At 40.6% G+C, this 6,000-nt stretch overlaps 1 pseudogene; it reads left to right on the top strand.

The window, feature by feature from the left end:
• Positions 1–4,006: 4,006 nt before the first annotated feature.
• Positions 4,007–5,284, top strand: LOC102864451 (annotated as a pseudogene).
• Positions 5,285–6,000: the final 716 nt, after the last annotated feature.

The following is a 6,000-nucleotide window of genomic DNA, read 5'->3' as shown; positions in this document are numbered from 1 at the left end:
ATGTTTAAGTTCCTGCTTGTATATTCCCCCACCCCCCCCCACCCCCGTATGCCCAGGGATGGAATTGCTGAGTCATATGGTAATTCTGTTTTATTGACTATGCAAAAGTACTTGGCTCTGTGGATCACAGAAAACTATAACTAGCATCAAGAAGAATGGGAATCCCAGAACACTTCATATGCAACCCCTATTTAGAACAAGAAACTGTTGTCTGAACAGAGTAAGGAAAGACTATGTGGTTTAAAATCAGGAAAGGTGTCCTGACGCATACCTTTTCCCATACCTGTCCTATCTCCATACCTCTTCAGTCTGTATGCTGAACAAACCATTTGAGAAGCTGGATTCTATGAAGAAAAATGTGACATGAGGATTGGAGGAAGACTCATGAACAACCTGTGTTATGCAGATGACACAACCTCCCTTGCTGAAAGTGAGGAGGATTTGAACTGTTTGCTGTAGAAGATCAAGACCACAGCCTCAATATGGATTACATCTCAACTCAGAGAAAACAAAAATCCTCACCACTGGACCGATTTGCAACATCATGATAGATGGAGAGAATTGAAATGGTCTACGATTTCATTTTACTTGGATCCACCCTTGGTAACAGGAGTCAGGAGATAAGGAGATGTATTGTACGGGGCAAGTGTGCTGTCAAAGACCTCGCCAAAGTCCTGAGGAGCAATGATGTCAGCTTGAAGATTAAGTTGCACTTGATTCAGACTGTGGTCTTTCTAAGCACTTGTTATGCATCTGAGATCTGAACAGTAAATAAGGATGGCAGAAGAATTATTGATGTTTTTGAGTTGTAGTGTTGGAGAAAGAGTGCTGAATATCCCATGGACTGCCAAAAGAACAAATATGTCTTGGGAAATCAGAGAGCATCTTGAAGGCGAGGACAGTGACGTCTCATCTTAGAAACTTCAGGCATGCTGCTAGGAGAGACTATTCTTTGGAAAGGGACAACAGGCTTGGAAGGTGGAGGGTTAGCGATAGCTTACCCTCAGTGAAATGAATTGGCTTGGTGACTGCAGCAATGGGCTCAAGTGTGTCAAAGATGTTGATGATGGCACCAGATAGGACTCAGTTCTGATCTGTTGTTCATAGGGTCACTATGAGTCATACTCGATTTGATGGGACTTAGCAACAACAAAATAGTAATTCCATTTAACTTTTGGAGACTCTGTCTCACTGTTTTCCACAGCTGTTGCACCATTTACAGTTCCACTGGCAGTGCATGAGAGTTCTAATTTTTCCAAATCCTTAGCCAACTGTTGTTATTTTCTGATTATTTGGTGATAACCATCTTAGTTTGATGTGAAGTGGTATGTCATTGTGGTTTGGATTGACATTTTCCTAATGACTAATGGTGTTGAGCATCTTTTTGTGTCCTTATTGGCCCTTTGTATATTTTATTTGGAGAAATGTTTATTCAAGTACTTTACCCATTTTTAAATTGGGTTGTTTCTTTCGTTGAGTTGCACAAGTTCTTTATATAACTAAACAAATCATTCTTTTAAAGGATCAGCACAAAGCTATTTCCCTTAAGGCAGAAGTTAAAAATGTCCGAAATGTGCAACTTCACCAAGCTCCTATGCCTCTCTGTCATCACCAACCCTAACTAGTCATTGTTTCTTTAGTATTTTTTTCTTGGCTTTGTAATTTGCTGCAATATCTCATGGGACCTATGAACTGTTCTCACAGTTAAACCTAAAAACCTCAAACTTACTGCTGTCAAGTCTAGTTAGGAACTGCAGTCTTCAATGTGGACTGAAGCTCAACATCAAAAAGACAAAGATTCTCACCACTGGGCCACTTGGCAGCACCGTGATACATGGAGAAGAGATTGAAGTTGTTAACAATTTCAGCTTTCTTGGCTCCACTATCAATACTCTCTCTCTCTCTTTTTTACTTTAATGAAAGTTTTCAGAGACTTTGGATTTCCATTCATTCATTGTTGCACACACTGTCAATACTCTTGGCACTAGCAGTCAGGAAACCAAAAGATTAATTGCATTTGGAAAGTCTCTTGTCAGGGACTTTTCCAGAGTGCTAAAGAGCAATGATGTAAGTCTACAGACTAAGGTGCACCTGATCCATGCCATGGTCTTTACAATTGCTTGCTATGTATCTGAGAGTTGGACAGTAAATAAGGATTATAGAAAAAGAATCAATGTCTTTGAGTTGTGGTGCTGGAAGAGTATTGAACATACTATGGACTACCAAGAGAACAAGCAGACCATCCTGGAGAAGGTGAAACCAAGTTGCTCGTAGGAGGCACGGATTCTGTAGCTCCAAATGACTTTTTTGGAGCATGTTGCTAGGAGGGACTAGTCTTTGGAGAAGGACATCATGCTTGAAAGGATGGAGGGGAAAAGATAAGTGCAAGAGAAGACCCTGGAAGAGATGGATTGACACAGTGTCAGGGACAGTGAGATTTGCTCAGGGCAGGGCAGTATTCAGAGCTATTGTGCAGAAAGTTGCTATAAGTCACAGATGACTTGATGGCACATAACAACAAATAAAAAAAAAACCAAAACAACAACAAATCAAAATGAGAGACTTCCCAACTTTCTCCCATAGCATCCTTGGTGGATTCAAACTGCTGAAGACGTGCAGCTATTGTGTTACAACACACAACTCACTATAGATTATACCATGGTAGTGATTTACTGAAGAAGTTACAACTTACAGCTCAGGACCAAGATCAACTAGGAAGTTATAGGAGTAATTGAGGAGACAGGATATAGTCAATCAGGACAGCTTCCAACCAGGATATCTTCCCACTACTGTCAAGTCCTTCCTATGAGCCTGTTGCTGTCTCTTGCCATCTTGCTCTGTTTTCAGTGTTATAGCTCCTTTTCTTTCTCTTGTGTCTGTACAAAATTTCTGTTAAGAAAGATGCATATACAGCAAGCTCCTTATCACCTTCAAGGTATGACCCATCTGAGCAAGACCAGGAACTAACCAGTTCCCTCAGTAGACCAGAAGTTACTAATTTTTCATAGTAATCAACAAATCTCTGCAAGAGTCTTATGGAATTTATTTGCATAGTAAATGAACCAATCCCTTGTGTTATGGATTTCATTGTGACCCCTCTCACTATGTGTCAACTTGACTAGATCATTATTTTCATATTATGTAATTGTCCTCCCTTTTTGTAATCTGACTTACTTATCCTATATATTGTAAGAGTGAGAAGCCCTGGTGGCATGGTGGGTATGTGTTAAATTGCTAACTGAAAAGTGAACGGTTTGAATCCACCAGTTGCTCTATGGGAGAATAATGAGGTAGTCTTCACTCATTAAGATTTTTTGGGCTCTGATACCTGATGGAGGATTGCCATGAGAGGACAGTGGATTATGATGTTAACAAGTCAGGATGAAGGGCAGTTCTGTTAATGAGAAAGAATATAATCTACAGAATTAGGTTGTATCTTGAATCAATGTATTTGGAGATGAGAGAGTAAACAAGGGAGCAGAGATTAGAGGACCAACTAGCACCAAGAAAGAGGAGCTAGGAGCAGAGCATTTCCCTTGTATATGGAGTTCTGTGCTGGCAATCTTCTATACCCATGAGAAGAATGGTAGCAAGACACAAGGAAATCTCCAGGGAATGCTAAGTGCATTTGTATTGAATGGAGACAAAGACCTTCCCCCAGAACTAACAAAGAAAGAATATTCCTCTTATACTGGTGCCCTGGGTTCAGACTTCTAGTAGTGAGAGAGTAAATTTCTATATAAGCCATTCACTTGTGGTATTTCTGTTAGAGCAATACGAGATAACTAAATCAGAATTTGTGAGATGATTTTGACAGAACTATAAACCCAAGTCCAAAAAGGCCTTATCTCAAGAAACCCATTGTCTTGCAGCATCCTGGATATTAATCTCTGATGAGATACATGATTCCAAATATCCCCCCCCCACTCTATAGGTTGTATTTTAATTTTTTAAAATAATATTCTTTGATGATAAAAAGTTTTACATCGATTGGGTCCAAGGGACCATGAGAGGGCCAGAGCCATGATGGAGGGGGACGTGGAGTGGGACGTACTGGACATGCTCGAGGTGCTGAGGTATACGGGACAACTTTTGGAAAGGCAAGGCCTTATCAAGGGAGCAGAGGGTGGGCTGTTTTCACCAGAATTTTCAGAGCTCTGTATTTGGTTAGATTCTCAAATAGAATCATTGTGCAACTTGAAAGAAAGTATCACTTCCGCTGGGTGAAATGATCTGGAAAGCTTCCAGCCTGAAATAAGTGGTTTTTTAAAAGAAATGGCATGTCCATATTTTGCACTTATATCAGGAGATATAAAAGACCGCTTACAAAAGAAGGATGACTGTTTGAAACTCCTGTTATTTTTAAGTACAGAACTTCAAGCTTTACAGACATTACTAAATAAGAAATGTAAAAATTCTCGATTTGATAAAAATAGTGAAATTTATCAAGAAGTTCAAGCTATCTGTGATTCCCTTACTGTACCCAAGTCAACAACTTCTGACATTACACTTATGCCAGGCCAAGTGGAATCAAAGGTGAAAGATAATCTCTCAAAAGTCCAGAAAAAATCATGTGGGAAAAACACTGTTGAAAGTGACTTTAAGTCCAGAACAACTGGAAAGAATCAATGATGCTCTTTCCTCTGAATATGAATGCCGCCGGCGAATGCTAGTGAGTGTTAGTTAGATGTGACAGTGCAGTCCTTTGGCTGGTCTGATACAGCAAAGGTAAAAACAGATGACATAACAAGAATTTACCAGCCTAAGTGTTCTGCTTTGCCACCTAAGACAACTATGACATTGGCACATTTGCTAGCTGCTTGTGAAGACCTGTCCAAAATCATGAGGACAAGTGGCAGCATGACCTGGGAGAAGATGGCATGTGCCACTAATAAGGTGCTGATGGGACGAGTACCTGACCAGGGAGGGAGGCCTAATTAAATTGAACCACCTCCCTCTGAAATGCCCCATGGCAAAAGAGATAAGAAGGTGGTGGAAGGAGTGGTTGGGGTGATGGTGGAGGAGGGAGAGGAGGTGGTGGGGGTGAAAGAAGTGGCTGGGGTCGTGGAGGAGGTTGGGGAGGTGGTGGAGGAGGAAGAGGGGGTGGTGCTGGCAGAGGAGGGGTTTCCAAGGCAGGGGAGATAATGGTAGGAGGGGAGATTGTGGTGGAAGAGGAGGCTATGGAGGAAGAGGCGGCTAAGGTGGAAGAGGTTATGGAGATCCATATAGAGGGGGTGGTTATAGAAGGTATTCAAACCTACAGAAATTAGGTAGCAGTGCTTAATTCTTGATAGACTAGGCATAGTGGTTGGTTTTTTTTTTCTTTTTCAGTCTTCTTTATTCATGGCCAACTTTCTTTTTTTCTATTTTTATTAATTTTAATAAACATTTACAGAGATTTTGAATTTCCATTCATTCATTGCTGTACTTTTCTCCCTGCCCACCCCTCCCCACCAGTTCGCTCCTCTTTGAAAAGAAAAGAAAAAATTCCTTCATTGGTATACCAATTCCCCCCTCCCCCCACACTGAGTACACTTCTCTATGCAGCCTTAACTCTGGACTCCTGTGCTAACCATAAAACTCAATCCTATATCGCCTCTGATCTGTTCTTTTCCTTATCTGTTTCAATACAGTGTACATAATTTATCCAGTTTTTTCTCAGTCTTACCCCAACCCTGATGTCAGTCCCATTCCACAACAGTGGCACCGTGCAGTATTTGTCCCTTTGTGACTGAGATATTTCCTTCAGCAGAATGTCCTCCATGGTCACCCATTTTTAATAATATTGCATGAGTTCTTTGTTTTTCAATGTGGCATAGTATTCCACTGTGTGGATATACCACAGCTTCTCTATCCATTCGTTTGTTGATGGTAGGCATAGTGTTTTAAGCAACATCTGAATATCACCTTTGAAGTAAACATGTTAGACACTCTTAATAGCATTCTTGAACTGGGTTGATATATAAGAGCATTGTAGATTGGTTGTTTGGTTTTTTTTAA

This window comes from Elephantulus edwardii, unplaced genomic scaffold (assembly GCF_000299155.1).
Source record: "Elephantulus edwardii isolate Elephantulus edwardi_28Jun2011 unplaced genomic scaffold, EleEdw1.0 scaffold00340, whole genome shotgun sequence".
In the NCBI taxonomy this organism is placed as follows: Eukaryota; Metazoa; Chordata; class Mammalia; order Macroscelidea; family Macroscelididae; genus Elephantulus; species Elephantulus edwardii.
Note: the sequence above shows the minus strand (reverse complement) of the source record. Positions and strands in the feature narration are given on the sequence as shown.